This window comes from Crocuta crocuta, unplaced genomic scaffold (genome assembly GCF_008692635.1).
Source record: "Crocuta crocuta isolate KB4526 unplaced genomic scaffold, BGI_CrCroc_1.0 scaffold345, whole genome shotgun sequence".
Taxonomy (NCBI): Eukaryota; Metazoa; Chordata; class Mammalia; order Carnivora; family Hyaenidae; genus Crocuta; species Crocuta crocuta.
In genome coordinates, this window is record NW_027527574.1 from 412,115 (window position 1) to 433,114 (window position 21,000).

Sequence of the window (21,000 nt, forward strand, 5' to 3'; positions counted from 1 at the left end):
TTCAGTTGAAATTTATAATAGAGACTGAGGTTCACACAAGTTAAGGGAAGGTGGCTACAGTTTACAGTGGATCTGATTTTGGACTCTTAAATTTTTAAAGTAACATTTGTTATGTCATAAGATCTTTAGAAACAAAAATAGCATTTGAAGGTATAAAGATATGACTTCAACTACTTTTAAATGATAAACCATTTATATATACTGCAAGCATATATACTGGTACTCATTCATTTTTTAGTGAGAAAATGATTATTGTCTCATGAATTGTAGCTTTCTTGTCTGGCACTAAATAATGCAACCTTACTGAGAAAAATCAGGGCTCTGAGACACATTACAAACAGTTACAAATATAGCAGTTACTTTACTCTAGTCCTTCCTAGAAGAAGTTTTCATTATAAATATGGATATTAAGAGGTTCATCATTCCTATGTATACATGCTCTAATCTAAATCTTGACAGAATAGAGAAATGAACTTCTCTCTCTGTTAGTGAAGATACTTTTCTTTCAGTTTTTTTCTAGAGACAAAAAAAGCACATTTTTTGGAAAGCCTGTTTCTTGAAGACTGAGATGTTTTAGATTGAGACAAGAATGAAATATGTACCTAGTTTTTAATTGCAGTACATTACCATTGCAGGAAATTCAAGCCATACAAATTCCCACCAGGCCTTTTCATTAAGGATCCAACCATAAAAACATCTGATTTTTTGCTTGAGGAAATATACCTCACTGTAGAGCATTCTGCACATATTTGAAGGGCAGACTGGACAACTGTTCTGCACACAGGCTTTTGGTAAGTAACCTGTTTTCTGGACCATGTCTCATTCTTGCCTTCCATTATATCTGATGATTCAAAGTCCTGAGCCTATCCTAAATTACTATCCAGGTCAGCAGTTCCCTGATGTGGTCCTGAAACCAACAACATCTGCATTACCTGAGAACTTAGCAGGAATGCACATTCAGAGGCTCCACCCCAGACCTACTAAACCAGAAACTGTGGGGATGGGATCTGGCAATCTGTGTTTCAGCAAGTATGCCGGGCAATTCTGATGCACATTGGCATTGGGGAACCCCAGATTTGGAGCAGATTAGCTCCTCTGGAGACCAGATCTGCTCCCTGTACTCTAGTTTTCTCTGATACAGCAATCTCCACTCTTCCATCCGCTCTCAACTTTTAAATGTGGGTTAAAGTCTGTGTTCTCCTAATGACCTCATTCCTATTCTTTTTATTTATGTGCTCTTATAGACTTTTCTTTCTTTTCTAAAATTTTATTGGGAATCAGGGAGGGAGAATTCACAGACATATGTTACTAGGCTACTGTCATTAGCCATAAGTCTCATATATTTGTATCGACATTTCTTTTTTTTTTTTAATGTTTTATTTATTTTTGAGAGAGAGATAGAGACAGTGTGAACAGGGGAGGGTCAGAGAGAGAGAGGGAGACACAGAATCCGAAGCAGGCTCCAGGCTCTGAGCTCGCTGTCAGCACAGAGCCCGACGCTGGGCTTCAACCCATGAAGCTGTGATCATGACCTGAACCGAAACCGGACACTCAACCGACTGAGCCACCCAGGTGCCCCTGTATGGACATTTCTAAACACATGTACATTTGTACTTAGTGCCCATTTATCTTTCCTAAAATTGAAGTCACTAAGGGTTAGTTTTGTTACGTGTGTGTGTTTATGAGCGCGTGCGCACACAGACGCGCGCACATGCACACACATACACACACCTTTAAAAAGAGCAAAATTTTTCTTTAGGGATGAATACCTTTTTATTTCATTACCTTCCTATTTTACCTTTACTAATTACTTTTTTGGAGGGGAGTTAATTTTCTAGTTTCTAGAACTGAATGTTAATTTTTTTTTTTTTTGCTGTCTAATAAATGCATTTAAGGGTATAAATTAACCCAAAAGTACTACTTTGCCTACCTCTCATTTTTGATATGTGGCTTATCACTTATTTCTAATAAAAACTGAAGCTAAATTGAAATTTAGTGTAATTTATTAAACAAAAGTTATTTGAAAAAGCTTTTCCTCTTTTTTTTCCCCCCATCAAGAATATAGGTATTTAAATGGATAGGAGAGACAATTAACTTTTAGGAATTTATTTGAAATATTTTTGTGCCTCAGTATTTGCTCAATTTTGATAACCTTTCTTTGTGCATGTGAAGAGAGTATATAGTAAGCTTTGGAATACAAAATTCTACATGTATCTATTAGGCCAAACTCATTTATTATGTCATTTAAATGTAGCCTTGACATTTTAGGTCTATTTGATTTGTTGAATTCTAAGAGACTTTTATTAGACTTCTATTATGCTTATTAATTTTTTATTTTTCCACAAAATTTTGCTTTCTATATTTTAAACAATTTTGTTAAAAATGAAGAAGTCTGTAACGGTCTTATTGTCTGAGGGGATTGTATATGTTTTACCATGAATGTATTATTGTTTGTTATTTTATTGCTTTTTTTACCTTGAGTTTCACTTGCTTGATAATAGCTATACTATATTTCCATTTTGAAAGATTTTCATTGTATATATCCTTTTTATTCTCTTATTGACCACCTTCCTGTCATGTCTCACAGAGACAGCATATAGGTAGATATTTCTCAAAAGCACAATCTGAGAGAATTTGGCTTTTTATGCAGTTAATTATGACATTTATTGACTTAATAAAATCTTTGGATTTCTTCCTATTTCTTACTTTCTATTTTCTATTTATTGTCCTTAATTTGTTTTTTTTTCCCCATTTCTTATATTTGTTAACGGAGGGATTTAAAAAATTTTTTTTCTTCTCTTGGTTTGAAAGTTATGTTTTATTTAAAATTGTCTACTTGTGGGGTACCCGAGTGGCTGAGTCGGTTAAGCGTCCAACTTAAGCCAAAGCCATGATCTCACAATTCGTGAGTTTGAGCCCCATATAGAGCTCTGTAGTTTCATTCTATATTATTTTTACAACTAACTCTTAGACAACTACACATTTTGTTTATTTCTTTGCCTATCACTGCTTACTGTATAGTATCTACCATTCTTTTTGATTCATTTTTCATTTTGTTGAAATACATCCTTCTCTTTCAAGGAATCCTTGCATATCTATTAATGATAGTTTGGCCGTGTTTACAATTTGGAGTTCAAAGTAATTTTCTTTCGAACTTTGATGTGCCTAGGTTGTGTTTTTTATTCATTCTGTTTTACTCTGAATGAGACCGCCAATATAAATATTCATACCTGAGGAGTTACTAATTTTTATAATCATATTATTTTCTATTGTTCATTACTTAACAGAATTTTTTTGTTTTGTAAATGCCCTAATGAGAATATTATCTTATCCTGACAAGAATATTAATAATGCTTATTCAGTGTACTTCTGTTTGTTCTGTTAATTTGATTCCTTCAGCTGTGAAAGGCTTTTGTTTGCCTTTTCATGCAAGGTTCCTTGCTGGCCTACTTACGAATGCTATTTCTGTAGGCAACCCAGTACGGTATTGTTTGGGATGGGAAGAGAGGAGAGAGAGCAAGGAGACACAGGGTGACAGCCACTGATTTTCTGGGTCGAATCCACAACCTGTTCCTTATGATATCACAAGACACCTGAGGTACTGCCTACCTCCCAAATTCATGCACCCACACACTCTGTCTTCACGGGAAGATTTCTTCCCTCCATGTTACTGGTTTTCTTTACTCTTGAGCCCATTAAGGCACATTTTTGTCACTTTAGAGATGGGGAAAATTGAAGTACAACGCATCAAAGCAATTTGTTCCAGCATACCACTAACCAGCAACAGATCCAAGAACAAAACTTAAATCTCCAGACTCTTGGGTCTATAGCTATTTCCTAGATCATGCCAACCAGAGCATTTACCTTGGTCTGATTTGATTGACTGCCACCATATGACTGACCATTTGAAGAAAAGATTTTTAAAAAGTAAGTAAAAGCAAAAAGCATATCATTAGGGAAAAAGAGAAACTATCTTTGAAAATGTTTTAAAGAATTTGATGTCAAGGATAATATAGAAAAAATATATATTTTTCCACATAAAATGAAATTAGACCAGAAGAATCCCAGAAGACAACATTGTACAGGGTGGATGTTAATGTCAGTAGCCACAAAGGTTAGCCAAGGAGTACCCTCCTGCTTCTGCTAGTGCTGCTGCTGCTACCTCACTTACTTTGAGCAAATTGGGCCTCTGATCAGACCAAGGACATGGCTAAGCTGTGAAAATTCGATTGAATCCTCATGAAGCTGAAGCACTGGTGTGGAAGGTGACCCAACACAAGCAGTCACTTAATAATGTCAGAGTCTTAAAAGGAAATTCTGCATGCCTGCACAAGCAGGCTGGGAAGAGAAAGAAAGTAGTTTAATCAGACTATCTATGTCATCTCAGAAGTTGTTAGGAATAGAATATCCACATGAAATTTCAGGCCAACAGTAAGTAGCAGACAAACTCTAAAATGCTGAGCTGTTTTAGGGTGATGGGAGCATGGGATGACTATTGAAAGGTGCTTTATGATGTTCAAACATCACATAATAGTGTGTCAGATAGCTTTTGGTGCATAATCAACTATGCTAAACCTCGATGGCAAAACCAAAAAGAAAGCACTTCATTCAAAGTTCTGCAGTAGCTAGGCCACTCTGACCAATTTGACCTGGGTTCTCTCTTGTGTCTTTAGTCAGGGGGTCAGGTCAACAGTGGCAGGCTGACCTTGAGCTGGGGCACCTCGGCCCTTCTGACATTGAGAAGTGAATTTACACTGCTGCTCTCATGACTTTAGGATGTCTTCTTTGTGAAGGATGAACAGTGAAATTTCATAGCCTATTAAAAATAAACCTCTAATTATTCTACTTAAAAAATTCGCTAGAGCACATAATGTAATGGTCTTTTTGAGATATCTTAAGTCACCGAGTTATAATTGTGGAAAATTTTATTTTCCAATAATTTCTTCCAGTTTTACTGCCAACTCTCGTCCCATGAATAATCTCTAAATCCGATTTCATGGTTGTTCTGTCACTTTTTGTTATTCACACTTGGTTCAGACCAACTTCCTGTTAGAGCAAGGATTTTTCTGACTTGAACCCATTAAGGCCATCAGATCTTTGGTTATAGTACTCCACTCTTCTCCTTCTTCCTTGAACTTTTCCTCTGGTGTTAGTAAAGGGAGGAGGGAGAGAGACGATCCATCTCCTGACATGACTTAGCATGGCACATGCTTGCTCAAACACTCTTCCCTTGCATGAACAGCCACACTTCAGCAGTGCAAAATCTCCTGTTGCTTTCTGCCTGTGGTCAGACCCCGTGGTCAAACAGTGGTCTGTGAAGTAGAAGTGGGTAGGAAGAGGTCCCAGGACCCTGCTGGCAGTGGGTTCTATTCCGAGGTATTCCCTTTAGAAGTGTGAAAGTATCTTCAAAAGTTGGCCCTCACCCGGCTACCATATTATATCTAGGAGTCCCCAGAGAGCTTGCAGCCACCCATCCTCATCTCATCTATGATCTGCAACCTTTCCAACCCCATTCTTGGGAGCCATAAAATACTCAAAAGAGCCAATTCATGCCTCCTCCATTTGGCTTTATTATTTCACTATCTTTCCTTCGTGTTCTTGCCCCGGAACAGCACAGCAAGTTTGCAAGTCCTATTGCTTAAGAGACAGCAAATGGGAAACCAGTGTCCATGTCTTGCTGATACCTACAAACCTTATGAGGAAGCCTTTTATTATCCATTCCCTTTAGCTTCGGAGAAGAGGCCAATACATTTCTGCTTCTCTTTCCTTTAGCAAAGTAAGAGGAGGCAAGGACCTCTAACAGTTGTCTCCTGGCCTTTTTCCAGTTTTCTTAATACAAAAAGTAGGAGTAGACAGTGGGAAAAGCCGTGGTGGGGAAAAGGTGTTTATCTCTGATTCTGTTCAAAGGGCACTTTTCAGCAAGCCCTTTGGGAAGGTACATGGAACCCCAGCATGATGTTCTCTCTGAATTTAGAATGCAGAATACATAGTGGCTTTTGCTCTCAGCTGTGAGTTCCCAATACTGGGAAGTTAAAAAACATTCCACAGGCATTTTAAACCATCATGCTATACAGATAAGCCTTTAACAGAGGTAAACATTAAAAGAGTCCCAACTGTAACTTCACAATTGATGTGAATAGGAATTTTATTTCATCTTCTGTGGCCATTTTTCTTTATACTTGTTATAGATCACCCTTCTTCTTCACCATTGTCATTGTCGTCATAGTCTTCTTCTTTTGCAAATCAAAACAATTTATTGTAAGAGTTTAACAGTATCTTTATAGGCATCGATTAGTTTAAATATCACAGTTCATTCTCTTTCCTTCAGCACCAAGAAAATTGATGTGATGGCCTGTCTGAAGTTGGTTTCCTCTATTGGTCTTTCATCTGACAAGACACCTTTGGCAAAGTAATGACAAAGGCTCATCAATATGCTACTTTTCATCTGCCTGACACTGAAATCAATGGACTGCTGAAGAAGTCCCTCTATCAGCATTGTCAGAAATGATCACCGTGCTGGACAGAGTGTGCTACCTGATTTCTCTGAGCACTCATTCATTCCTGAAAGCTTTCTCTAGGCTGTTACAACAGTGACCCTGCTTAGAGGTCAGAGATAAAGATGTTGTACAATCAAAGTATGCTCAGTGAGTCTGAACAGGGGAGACTCTCTCACAGTGTGAGATGATATAATGGTCTGCATATCCGGCACCTGGGAGAAATCACATTCCCCATCTTGGGGACATGTGACCTACAGGATCTGCATTTGCAGGCTTAGAAGCCCTAATCTGTCACAAGTGACAGCTGAGGATAGAGAGTTACACTCAGCACCAAGGAAAGAACTTATCCAAGCAAAAGTGGTTGGATTGGTATCATCAGTTTAAAAAAAAAATTTACCCTGCCTCTTTAGGCAGTAGGCAGTGCATCAGTTTCAAAAAAAAAAAATTAACGTCTTCAATCGAGACTTTAAAAATAACAAAACATAGACATATTTATATAAATATTTTGGTATGATTAGCCAATAATAATAATTCAGTAGAAGAAAACAATTTATCTTTTAACATATTTAACATATCAGATCATTTTCAATCAGCATCACATTTATCACAGAGAACAGTGAATTCTACTAGCAATCATAAACCTCATAGAATTAGGTCTCCTTGACTTGGAAGCTGTTGGGCTTTTGCTCACTCTAAAAGAGTAAAGTCTTAGCAACCTTTAGCCTTCCCTTGGAACTCTAACACAAAATAGAAGAAAAATTAAAGACTGTTGATTTCAGAGGCTGACACCCAAATTATTCTGACTGTTAAATATCTAAGTCATCAGGGCAATTGACTGTCTTCTGCTTGAAGAGATGCAAAAACATCATGCCCTGAAAGGCAAGAAGTTTTGCCTACTTAACAAAATAAACTTTGCCTACTTAAAATGCACTTTCTTTTGTTCCTCATACTGGCCAGTAGTTATATTCTGTCTCCCCCCAAAATAATTGCTTATTGTAAAGTAGCAATATGACTTTTGAGATGTTTTTCCCCTCCTCTCCTTGTTGCCATCAATGGTGAAATGTGATGATGTGCAATGACAATATATATAATCCGGGAAGGTATGTAGGTAACAGATTCAGAGACAATTGTCAAGAACTCCTCTGAGGAGTTAGGTGGTGTGTACTTCAATGGCCAAGACAAATCTAAAGCAAAATGACTGGAAAGACAATGTGTGGGTGCAGGAAGGCAAACTCTGCAGCAACGCTGGTCACAACGTCAGGGGCCAGCTTTTCCCGTAGAAATAAGTATCTTGTAAAACCCCCAAAAGCACACAGTCAAAGCATGGCTACAAATTCCAGAAGACCGGGAAGGGGAAACAGCAGCCCTATCAGGTCTAAGGAAAGAAGCAAGACATTAAATGAGTCAAGCAGTCAGGACTTAGATTAGAAGCAAGTCAGGAAGTGGAGTAGATGAGTTCACCTCTGAGATTCACCTATGACCTTCTGGACAGGGGATTTACCTCAATATAACAGTGAAAGGAGAATAAAAAGTACCAGGAATTACTTCCTATAAGTCAATTACGTATTACTTTCTCCTTCTAGCTGGTAGGATACTAACCAAGAACTGCACAATCTGAAAACCTTGATGTTGCCTCCAAGATTGCATAAATTCTCCCAGAATATGATTTGAGTGAGACCAAAACTTTTGTTGGTGCTCTCCAGCCGCTTCTTTGCTAACAGACAGAGCTGGTTTTATCAGCAATCCCACAGAAATCCGTGCATAGAAGGACCCTGTGCTTGGTTTAATGTTCAGTTGTCTCCATCTTCAAATTTTTAATAATCTTCAAACAAGGGGCCTCACATTTTTATCTTGTGCTGAGCTCCTTAGATCTTCAAAATGCATTTTCCCTCCTTCAGGTGGCCACATCCTCCTGGAAAGTCTGGCCGCTCTGCAGCACAGAGTGGTTTTTGTCTGTCTGAACCACATGCTGTGGTCCCATTCCATCTGCCAGAAAATTGGTGGAGGTCTAGGTATAAGATGCCATTCAAATAAATGAGAACAAGAAATAAGCTGGGAGGTTTCTGGAAAACCTTTTCTCAATCTTAAAAAGGGATACTAGAAGAATGTTCCTTTTGTTCCTGTCTCAAGATATCAATGAATGAGGCTATCAGCATATACCTTGAATCTGGCCACCTCCCCCTCCCTGTACCACTCTAACTGCAGCTACTTCAGTAGCCCACTAAGCACACTCCATGTTTTCACTCTCATCCTTTACAGTCAATTCCCCATAAAGGAGGCAGAGTGTATCCTTTACAAACAAATCATGTCACCTACCTGCTCAAAACTCTCTAAAAACTTCCCACCTTAGGAAAAAAATTCAAGATTGTAATCATAGCCTACAAAGGCCCTTAGGATCTGACACTTGCTACCTTGGAAATCTTATTGCCTGTAAACCTTCTCCTTGCTCACTCCTTTCCAGCCACTCTGACCTCTGCGCCTCTGTGGCCTCTCAAACACACTAACCATCCCCTTACATTAAGGGCCTTTAGCTTACTCAGAAACCCTCCCCCGAGAAGTTTCCATGGCGCACCACCTTCCTTCATTCAGCCCCTCCCTTGTAGCCAAAGACTTCCTGGACAGCCATTTATAAAGGAGCAGCCCCTCCACCCTTCTCTATTACCATGCACAACTGCACTGTTCTTCACAGAACTTTCAACTACTTGAAATAATTTCTTCCCATCCCTTTTCTCGGTCTCTGCTCCCATTAGAATGTAAACTTGATAAAGGCAGAGAATTTGTCTCTTATCTAATACTACAGTGGGAAATCTATTTGTAAATGCATGGCCAAATGATTCTACTGTGTCCACATAGTCCCATTAAACTTCCAACACCTAGAACGGTGGCATTCAATACTCACTAGATAAAGAACTGTGGGATACACGAATTAATGTTATGCCTAGAACGACCACAGCCATCCTGTGACCCTAAATGAATTTTGACATGTGGTGGGAGTTGGAGCAGAAAGAATCCAGGCCCCCAGTGAAGTCCTTGAGCCGTGGGATTCGTCAATGAAGTCAATGAAGCACAGCCCTACCTCCTACTTGCTATGTGAGACAGTAAGTTGTTAACATCACTCTGATTTGGACTTGCTGCTTACTTGCAGTGGAGAGTATCCTAACTGATGTATAATTTTAGAAAATTCTGCTTTTTTAAATTCTGGAATATATAATCTAAGAACACTGTTTTTTTTTTTTTCTTTTCTCCTATCTCATACAATCTGCATGAATTCATCTAAATGGTTTATGACTTTTAGGATGAACTTGGTATTACTAATCACATATTTTACCTGCCATGATCCACTTTAAAGGCATTTGAATTCCCCTATGCAGATAACAATGCAAAAACATTTTCCTCGTGCAACCAGGCAAAACTGAATTATAAAATTTGCTATAATGAAAAAGATGAAAACAGCAACAAAAATCCCCCTGCACAGAGAAAAATACCCAAAATCTTGTTTTCTAGATACTGGTCTTTAAATGTCTTTCTAATAAAAGTGTTTAACCTCTTAGAAACATTCAAGAAGAAAATGCTTGTGGAAGTGGATGTGTTACAGGGACATGCAAAAATTGAAATCATAGGCACATTACATCCTTCAGAAATGTCTCCCATATTCTCAAATATATGAGGCAATTTTCCAAGAATTCAATCTTGCAATTCATAATATTTCTCCATGAACTCACTGCTAACTAACTTTATCCATAGTATTACCATTTGGAACTAGTTCTTCATTTATTTGTTGAGTGTTTACTTTGTATTGGACTTGAGGGCACTGGGGAGATGGATACAAAGAGATAATAGTTTCTATTCTCTGGGAATAGGATAGAGGAAGACCTCTTGAAAGCCTATATAGTAGTATGCACCGTAACAGGTGCTAAGACTTCTTCCCAATTCAGAGCTCTTTGGAGTCCACTGCAAACTTCCTCACCCACACTCTGAGGCCTGGACAGTGAACTACAGTCTCAGAATCTGCCAGCAGACCACACCAGTCACACTGTCAATGATGTGAATATTTATATAAATTGTATGCCCCAGAGTTGGGAATAGAGTACGCAGCCTGCATGCCTTGGGATAGGCACCAGTCCATCCCAGCTGTACCTAACTGTGCCACCAGAGATAATCTGGAAACTTATGACCAACTTATTCCACTAACTCTCACGTCTCTGACTCTCATTCTCATTCTTGATCAGCAATTAAAGTGAGCATCTCACTTGTGCTCTTTCCTGTCCCTTAATCTTTTCTAATACTGTTCTCCCCTTTTTTTATCCCCATGTTATGAGTTGAATGGTGATCCCCCCCACACACACAATAAAATGGATGTTTAATTCCTAACCCCAGCACCTCATTATGTGGCCTTGTTTAGAAACAGGGTTGCTGATGATGTACTTAGTTGAAATAAGGTCATACGGAAGTAGAGTGGGCCCTAATTCAATATGAATGGTGTCCTCATTTAAAAGAACACCATGTGAGCAGACAGAGACACAGAGTGAACACCATGTGAAAGTAAGGATAGATTAGGGTGATAGGTTTACTAGCCAAGTAGCAGCAAGGATCACCTGAAGCTGGGGGAGAGGTATGCAACGGATCCTTCCTCGCATCCCTCAGAAGGAACCAACCCCACTGACACCTTAATCTTGGATTTCTAGCATCCAGAACCATGAAACAATAAATTTCTTCCATGTAAGCCGCCCACTTTGTAGTATTTGGTTATGTAGCCCTAGAAAACTAGTACATTCTATCTGTTGCCCCTATTCTCATAAAGAATTTTATGTGTAACCCCCTGGAGCCCTCATTCCATGTTAAATAAGCTTTCCAACATCTTGGTTTTCTTCACCTAACAATCTCTTCTGGCACTTTCTTGAGGACGGTGCTTTACACGTGGCTCTCTCAAGTACTGTTCATCAAGTACTAAGCCGCCATTCTCTGGCCTCCTGTTGCTATTGCCAGGGATAGTTGCCTCCTGTATTGTAAAATGCCTTCTTGCTCTGCAGATGAAGCCATTGGCTATCTTCTATCCAGCCCCATCACTATTATTTTCCAACCATTCCATCACATTCACAGATAAATCTGACACCTGCTTCAAACTCTTCAGTTTCACCCCAAATTTCGCCATCATTTCAGGCATCTTCTACAGCCACACAAATAAGCCACTAAACTTATTAACCTAACCACACAGTTACTGACCACTCTCTTCAAACCCGGTCATCACTGTCCCCCACTTCACTCACTGATCCTTGGGTGCCCTGTCTGACCTGGATCTGCTCTACATACAAATCCTTAAATCCCAATATGCCATATATCACAACCTCCTAGCCTTCGTTTTTCTCACGGTCTCTTCCCAAATTTTCTCTCTTCTTTTGGCTTCATAAAGATCTCTCAGCCCTTAGCGCCTCCACATTCTCCCAGATGATTATTCCCTTCCTGGCTTTACTCTCCCACCGGGAGCAGACCTCTCCATTGATCACCAACAGTCTCTCTTCCATAAATACGAAAGTATATACAGTTCTTGCAATATACCATCAAAGATGTGTGTGTGAAAGACAAAGACAGACAGATGGAAAGAAGAGAGACAATTGGTAGAATGTTAATGGCTCAGTTAATTGGGCCATAATAAATTTTTTCAGTTTATTTCAGGGTAATAGTTACTTACCTCACTTAAAATTTTTGTTATACCACTTATTTTCTTGCTGTTCTTCAATTGTTCTCCATCAATTATAGAACTTAGTACAGGTTCTTTAGACTGTCTTCCTGGGCTGATAATAATTTGATCTTGTCTACCCCTCCAGAATCATTTTCTAGCACTCCCTGCCTCTCACATAGTACAATTTGAAAGCTTCTTGCTTTTAGATATACTTCTGCCTACAGTCTTATTTTTTGCCTTCTTTATGTATCCCTTAATGAGGTCCCTCTCACCACCATCTCTGGTGAACTCCTAAGTATCCTTCAAAACACTGAAGGTCTGATATCACTTTCTTATCCTTCAGATTGGATAGAATTTACAAGTGCTATCTTTAAAACACTTCTTCATTTTGTACATTCTTCTACAATTGTAATGATTCTCATTATTAGTTTTCACCATGTATCATTACGATAGTACAAAGTTTCTCAACCTCAGCACTATTGACATTTTGGAACAGTTAAGTCATTGTTGTAGCTAGTTGTACTATACATTATAGGATGCTTAGTGTCATCCCTCCCTTCTGCCCCTTTAGATTCCAACAGCATGTCTCCAAGTTTGGACAACCCAAAGTAACTCTGGATACTGACAAATGTCCCTCAGAGGACAACATTGCCCCAGTTATTTTTATTAAATGTTTATTTACTTTTGAGAGAGAGAGATCGAGCGCACAAGCAGGGAAGGGGCAGAGAGAGAGAGAGGGATATACAGATCCGAAGCAAGCCCCAGACTCCGAGCTGTCAGCACAGAGCCCAACCTGGGGCTTGAACCCATGAGCCATGAGATCGTGACCTGAGCGGAAGTTGGATGCTCAACTGACTGAGCCACCCAGGCAAACACTGCCCAGTTATAGTGTAAGCTTCTCCAGGATTGTACCAAGTCTCTTTCATCTTATTAAACTTAGAAGCTAGCACAGAATCTGGCTCACAATATACATTCAGGCAATGTTTAATGAAGTGATCTGAACCCCAGAAAATACAACACTGCTCTAACAAAATGCCAGAGACTGCCCAGACAGTGTCAACAGCATTCTTTAGGCATTTCGAAATAAAGATATTTTCTACTTAAAAATGATGCTTCACTACTAAGAAAGACAAAGGAATTCTGGTTTTATTTTCTTTTTCTAAAAGCAAAGGGCATATTTGAAAAAGTCTTCTGAGCACCATGGCCCAAGGCTATTTTTGACTGGTAGCTACTGAATCCTTCCATGCTCTCTCCCTGATTGTCTGTTCCTCACCCTCTTGAAGCCCGCTCCGCCAGTCTCTACTTCCCCAGTAGTTTCACTCCAGTGTCTTACACACACAGCACTGGGGTAAGGGCCTTCAGTGGGCACTTGTGGCTGCTCAGAAGCAAGCCTTCAGCAAAGGTGAACGGCTCCAGCAGAGGGCTGCCAAGTCCATTGTCTGTCTCTTCCTGTGCCAGGCCATTTGGCTCCTGTTTACTGGGCTTTTATCCGCATTTATCTTTTCAACCAAATGAATTTAAATTATGTCTTTATCTTCTGCTACTGAGGCGGCCTAAATCCCCTTTCTATCTTAATACAACTTCCTACTACAGCCCATTTTCTTCTCTAAGAAAGGGTTATAAATACTGTAGATGGGAAATGGACTACTTCTAGGAAAACTATGTGAGTCCAGTTTGGTGCATGTGGGAAGGGTTCAGACTTCCCAGAACCACAGGGTAAGCCTCAAAGAGGATATTTTATATTTAAAACAGAAGGTAACTGATGGCCTTTCTCCCATCTGCCAAATGGCAGACCTTGCATTTTTCTGTTTGCATAGTAAACTATGGAAAGAAAGAGACTCTAGAAAACTCAGCATGGTAAAACCAAATGGAGATTTGTTTTTCCCCCCTTAAAACAACTATACAAATTAGAAGAGAGATGAATCCTTCACCAGCAGCTGAGGGACCACTGTGACAGAACAGTGTTATCTTCATCCAGTTCTGTTTGCTTTTGCTTTCTCTGCCTCGGGCTTTGTGCAAATACGAAGCATTGATTTTGTGCTCTTATGTTTAAAACTATTATAGCAGACGATGTAGGCTGGCTATCCCAATTTCCATTCTCAGCTCCCTCCCGAGTCCCTTCTCCCTTCTCCTGCCTCTAAGAAGCTGGCAAAACAGGATACTCACTTTCCCTGTTTCTCCTGAAGCTTGCATGGAGCTCTCAGAGAGTGCCTTCCTACTAGAAAAGACAGTTGTTTCTTATGCTGTCCTTTTCCCCTTCTTCCTGCTTTGAATGTGGACATGTTTCTGGAGATACAGTCACCATCTTAAGACCGTGAAGCATCTCTTCCATCAGTAGACAGCTCCGCCACTCTGCCAAGAGAGAAAAAAAAAATGAATCTCTTTCTCTAAACCTGGTAGACAACTGTTCTGCTGTTTGCTGCCAAAAACATTTATAATGAAAATAGCTGTGTTTATACTCCTGTCAAGTCACTATGGAGATAAATGTGTTGGGTCCACCCCTTCTCTCTTTTCTATGCACTTTCAACCAAAATCCATCAGGATACAGTGTGGTTTGTCCAAAATCTGCCTGTCACTGAGCATTAATCTAAGTCAACGATGACATTATAGCTCAAGTTAGTTCCAGAAGACAGGCTGAAAATCTAGGTCACAGAACTTGGATGCCTGGCTTTCATATGGCTAATGCTTATTGAATGCTTATTATGTACTAAATAAACACTCTTTAAGTGCTGCTTTAAATGAATTAACTCACTTAGTGTTCATAAGAACCTCTGAAGTAGGCCCCAAGATCATACACATTTTAAAGATGAGGGAACAAAGACACAGAGTAACTAGCTTAGCCAAGGTTAGCTATCTAATAAGCAGCACAAGGCTATTATTTACATGGCTTTGACTTTCTGAGCCTATAGAGTACATATCATGAAGAATATGTGCCTTGAAGAAAAAAAGCATTGCCATTCTACATATATTGGGAAACAGATGAATTTCTCTTTGCATCTTTCAGAGAATATCAGAGTTATTACTCTGTAAGATGAAACCAGCTACAGGGGTGGCTCAGTCGGTTGGGCGTCCAACTCTTGATTTTGGCTCAGGTCATAATCTCACGGTTTGTTGAGTTTGAGCCCCATGTCAAGCCCTGCGTGGATAGTGCAGAGCCTGCTTGGGATTCTCTCTCTCTCTCTCTCTCTCCCTCTCTCTCTCTCTCTCTCTGCCCCTCCCCTACTTGCTCTCTCTCTCTCAAGATAAATAAAAATAAACTTTAAACAAAACACCTATAAAGGGAAAGGTGATTATGCCCACATCATTCAGAGAAAAAAAGTCCATTTATGTGAAATAATATTGAATACTAATATGAATAAAAATAACAATAACTGCTAACCTCTATTGTGAGCTTATCATTGTCAGGCACGTTGCTAAGTAATTTTATGGCTCTTTCTACTCAATTCTCAGAATAATAGAGAGGTAGTAAGGCAGCTACTCAACTGCCAGTCCCAAAAGCCATTGCTTCCCTTCCTCTTTGCTGTCTACACCCCAATATTTTTAGTGTATTTACCTCCCTTTTGCCAAGAGCTCAGAGAAGTCTATTCCATCCCTAGCCCCAGGAGATCAATCATGATTGGTCTCTGTCAATAACCTCCTTTGCCAGCTATTGATTCAAGGTAGGCAATTCTTCCTTGTAAACAAGGAGAAATATGAGGTAATCTACTGGGAATTTCTGGGAAAGATCTCCCTTACTAGTCAAGAGAAGCACCAGGAGGAAGTGCCATGTCATGCCAGTAACTCAAGCAGTCATCTTGCAACTATTAGTTAGAAGCCTAAGCACCAAGCCAAATTACCAAGCATGCCAGAAAAGAGAGAAAGAAATATAGAAATGTGGGCCCCCAGTGACAGTATTAACTGTAGAATTAACCCTTAAACTGCCTTTTCTCTATGCTTCTTGCTCTATGAAACAGCAGACCCTTTGGTTTTTAAAATATACCAAACAAGTTCCATTATTATCCCCATTTTAGAGCTGAGGAAACTGAGGCACTGAGTGTGGAAACCAGTAGTCAAACCTGGGTAGTCAAAACACCATCACCACCAGTATCTCCTAAACCTCCCGGCTTCCTCTCGCTAGCCCCCAAAGGCCACTCTCTCTCTTTACACCCAGTAAGGAACATTTCAGTAGTGACTTTGTGAGCAATCACCCTGTTGTCTGAACATCCAAGTGATGTTCAGGTTGGCAGATTATGGTTTCAGAAAAAGCTTTGTCCTCTCCAAATTAGAATATAAGACCAAAAAAACTGATAAAACACATACTAGATAAGGCAGCAGCATTCATAAGAAGTAACTAGAATAAATATGTAGACAGCTGGGCAGCTTTTCAATGCCTAACTTCTACTATATCCTTCCCTCAAGCTCCCCAGATCCTTTCCAACAAGGGTACTTGCCTTTCCCCAAACACAGGACACTTTTCTGGAACTGTATTCCTCACAGCAAACCAGTCTAGACCTTACCCCTGCCTTGGAGGCCAGTTTTAACACCTCACCTCCCAACTCCACCCACATTACAGTTGGTTTCCCTCTTCACTGTACCACTATAGTATTTTATCTTCTTATCCCACTGAATATTGTTTTAATTTGTATGTGTAAGTATATGTCAAGCTTCCTTGCTCAGATGATAAATGGTGTCCATGGTCTACCAAGGGCTTTCTATCATGTACCTCAAATTAGGATTCGGACTTCTAAAAACAATCAAAGTTCTGAATCCTACAGCATTAATGGAGTATCTTTATGAATAAATACATAGCCCATTCTTTCTAAAATGAAGCCATTCATTCTTTTTTTAAAAAGTAATCTCTATGCCCAATGTGGGGCTTGAACTCATGACTCTGAGATCAAGAGTCATATGTTCTACTTGACTGAGCCAGCCAGGCACCCCCATTCATTCTTGTCTAATTAACATGTTTAAACTACTACATTAAAATTTTTTTAATGTTTATTTATTTTGAGAGAGACAGCATGAACAGGGGAGTGGGGAAAGGGCAGAGAGAGAGGGAGACGGAGAATCTGAAGCAGGCTCTGTGCTATCAGTGCAAAACCTGATGTGGGGCTTAAACCCAAGAACCATGAGATCATGATGTCAAATGCTCAACTGACTGATCCACCCAGGTGCCCTTAAATTGCTACATTTTTCTTTTAATTTTAGAGATACCAAAAGAGAATAATTTTATTAGCTATTACCCCATGTAAAATTGGGATTTTCAAAGGACTTTCCAGGATTTATGTTTCCTTGTTTCCTCACTTTCCTGTCCCCTCACCCCCCTATTTAGTGATACAGAGAGAGGATATAGGTTCTGGGTGGAATAGAGAAAAAAGGTCCTTTAAGAGCTATACTAGGGCAGGGGGCAAAATGAGCTCTTTCATGACAGTAACTCTCTGACAGCACAGAGAGGTTGAGAGAAGTACTCAACTGTCAAAGAAAACTATTTAAGGAGCAGGGGCCCTGATATCAAACCTGGACACATAAAGCTTGATAGCCTAATAAAGTAGGCTATCTAAGAGAAAGACCCAGATTATTGCAGTTATAGGAGCCACACAGCAAAGTAAAAAGAACATAGCAACTGATGATGACTTGAGCCAATTTGACCATAAAGAACAACTTTTCTAAAAACAATGACCACCAGTCAGGTCAGCTTGGTAAGTCACACTGAGTTCACTCATGCTTTCACAGACTGCAGCACTTCTCTATTGGTGTAGAACATTTCTCCTGGAGCACATGTCCTCTTGCGTCCATATTCCTATGCTGCTGTGATCTATCCCTATCTGCACTGTCGGTTGGCTTAATTAGAGAACTAGAATGCCAAGAGGGAGGAAACCAACACTCATAAACTTAAAATACCTTGTGTGTGTCAAAGATAGGCTATATTCCTCATGTAGTCCCCAGAACAATCCCATGACATGTCACTGGATCCATTTTACGGGAGAAATGATTTCACCTGTGAGTTCATGTGCTTTCACCACACCATGAATCGTGTGCTTGAAGCACCAGGGCCTCTGGGTAGAGGTGGCAGACACTTAATTACAAATGGAAGTATGATGAGTGCTTATATGCTGAGCAGAATGGTGCTGTATATAAATGACTGACAACTGTACAGTCCTCAAATGCTATTTGAAAAAGAGCAAAGAAAGTAATTCTTACCAAATGTATGTTCCTCATGGCAAAACCAGTAGATGGCCAATGTCAAAACTTTTTTTTTTTTAACCTAAAGCTACAAATAAATGTAGCTGGAATGGATACTATTTGTCTTAGGATTTTGAGAAAACTCAAAAATAAAAATGGAGAGCCTTTGGTCAATGTTTACCTTTTAATAATTCCTAAAGGATGGTGTTGATCAATTACAAGACTGACTACTTAGAACAAAAGGAACACAGAGGAGACCTTTAAGACTTATGTCAAACAGGACAGGCTTGTGGGACCTAAAATAAACCCATCACTTAAGAATAGCTTATCGAAAGGGTGCCTGGGTGGCTCAGTTAAGTGTCTGACTCTTGATAGTGGCTCAGGTCATGATCTCATAGCTCAGTTAGTGACATCAAGCCCCATGTTGTGCTCTGCACTGACAGCACAAAACATGCTTGGGATTCTCTCTCTCTCTCCCTCTCTCCCCCGTCCTCTGTTCATTCTCTCTCTCTCTCAAAATGAATAAACATTAAAAAAAAAAAAGAAAAATCAATGGGAAAGATCATTGTTTCTGTAAGAGTGTGAGGTGAAGAAATTATAATCATTTCATTAACAGTGTACGTGATCCATCGAAAGCCTTCAACACTGCTGAGAGCAAATGAATCAAGATGGGATTCGGGGAGGGCTGTTGAGGCTTAGAAAAGCTAGAATTGGGTGTATTCACTTAAAACACCAAGGAAATCAGGGACTCAGAATTCTAAAGTACAACAAGATCTTGAAAATTACCTAATCCAATCCCTAATCCTATGAACTTGGAAATTATAGCCCAGAGATATACACCAAGTTCTTGACACCCAGGCCAGCATTCTCCTCCTACTTTATGAGGTTCTACAACACATCAATTAGAATCAAGATTGAAATATATATAATATATTATACTGTATACTTACTCTCACAAGTAGTTGTAGATTAGAACAAAAATTACCTCAAGCTTCCCCAGGGCCAGAACAGAGCTGCCTTCAACATGCAAATATGAATTACAAATCCTGAAATGAGGTTATTCTAAGGGAACTCTAGAGTAAGTTCATCAAAAAGTGTACAGAAAATATGCCAGGAGACAGAATTCTAATCTCTAAATAAAATATTAGTCCCTCTGCAACAGAAATATAATGTATAATTTTATTTATTCTTGTTCAAGAAAAAAGAAAACACACCTAGGGAATTTTGGAGACCATGTGTAAAGTAAACACAAGTGCCCTTATTCTCATAAATCTTCAGTTCTTCACTAGAGGAAGAGAACTTCTTCAAACTGGGTGAGGAAAGAACAAATAAAAGGAAGTATTACTTTACTCAGAAAATAATAAACACATGGAGCTCATTACCACAAAAGAAGAACAGGCCGGGAATATAAATGGATTCATAAAGGTTTTGACCAAATTTATGAATGTCAGAGTCATAAACGGCTACTGAGAGTACATCTGACCTTTAAGGTTAATGTTAGGGAGGAAAACTACATCCTTTCCTGGCAAATCCCTTGAGGTCTCTGTTGTCAACCCAATATTGAGTCGGATGGAACACCAGGCCTGCCCAGCAGAGCAGTTCTTAAGTGATGGATATCTGGGCCAGAAGAACATTCATCTCATCAATGGAAGCATACATAAAAAATGTTCCACTTTAAACAGGAAGCTTGATGAAATGTTGCTGTTAGACACTATTATTTATGAATCAGAATGAAAAAAGAGGAAAAATATTGGTTCTGGAGTCAGAAGAAGGCAAAGTTTGAATCCAGGCCATGCCACGGAACAGGCCCCAGTGCAAGTTACTTACGTTTCTGAGCTCAGCCTTCTCACACGTGGAGTGGGAAGAGTCACATCCATGCTACAGGCACTTTGCTGAGAGTTAGATAACACTTTGTACACTGAAAAACAAAAAATATATGTTATTATGTAATGATTGCCAGTTTTAAGCAAATTGCAGTCACTATGGGAGAGGGTTTGTGAGATACATGAAGACAGAGCAACCCCTGCTTCATTTTTCTGGAAGAAATGGATAAGATTATTTAAAAAGTACTTGAGACCCAAGTCAGATGTCAACTCCCCAAGGCAGAGTTTCCCTCTCCTTTAGATTTCCAGAAACAGCCAGTCATGTCTCAAAGCATCTGTATTATTATTTATCAGATTATTAATCTTCATTTAACTGTGAGCTCCTCGAAGACAGGTGCCTTGTCTTGTTCATCTTTGCATCCCTACTATAGTTCCTGGTATACAGGTGTCACTCGATAGATACTGAATATATTACTTAATGTGTGCCTGATCCTGTTTCCACTTTACAACAGTAGGATAAAGAAATGATTTAACTATTATATGAAATAAGTTAAAAGTGGCTATGGTACAAAATCAAGACTGATTCTCAGCTTTCCTAATTTCTACACTTTAGTCTCTTAACTCCCTAATTGGGAATAATAGTGTCTTGGTTCTATTTCTATAAAACAATAAAAAGAAAGACATGGATTGTTGGGTAGTGAAATATTTACAAAAGGCATATACTTGAAATCCTAATATCACATTCCTAAAAATACAGTTTGTACCCTTTGAAATAAGATGAATATAATTTTTGGCTGTAACATCAAATTTTTGGTAAATACAAGACTGCAGAGTCTGA

At 39.3% G+C, this 21,000-nt stretch overlaps 1 protein-coding gene across 1 annotated transcript in view; it reads right to left on the reverse strand.

Moving 5' to 3' along the window:
- Nucleotides 1-19,570, reverse strand: part of TTC29 (tetratricopeptide repeat domain 29) — a 402,902-nt gene extending 383,332 nt beyond the window's left edge. Inside the window, exons 1-2 of the mRNA XM_077770635.1 lie at nucleotides 19,554-19,570; nucleotides 14,344-14,529 (exon numbers count right to left, since the gene is read on the reverse strand). The gene's annotated coding sequence lies outside the window, so the exon portion shown is untranslated. The remainder of the gene's footprint in view (nucleotides 1-14,343; nucleotides 14,530-19,553) is intronic.
- Between the last annotated feature and the right edge of the window lie 1,430 nt (nucleotides 19,571-21,000).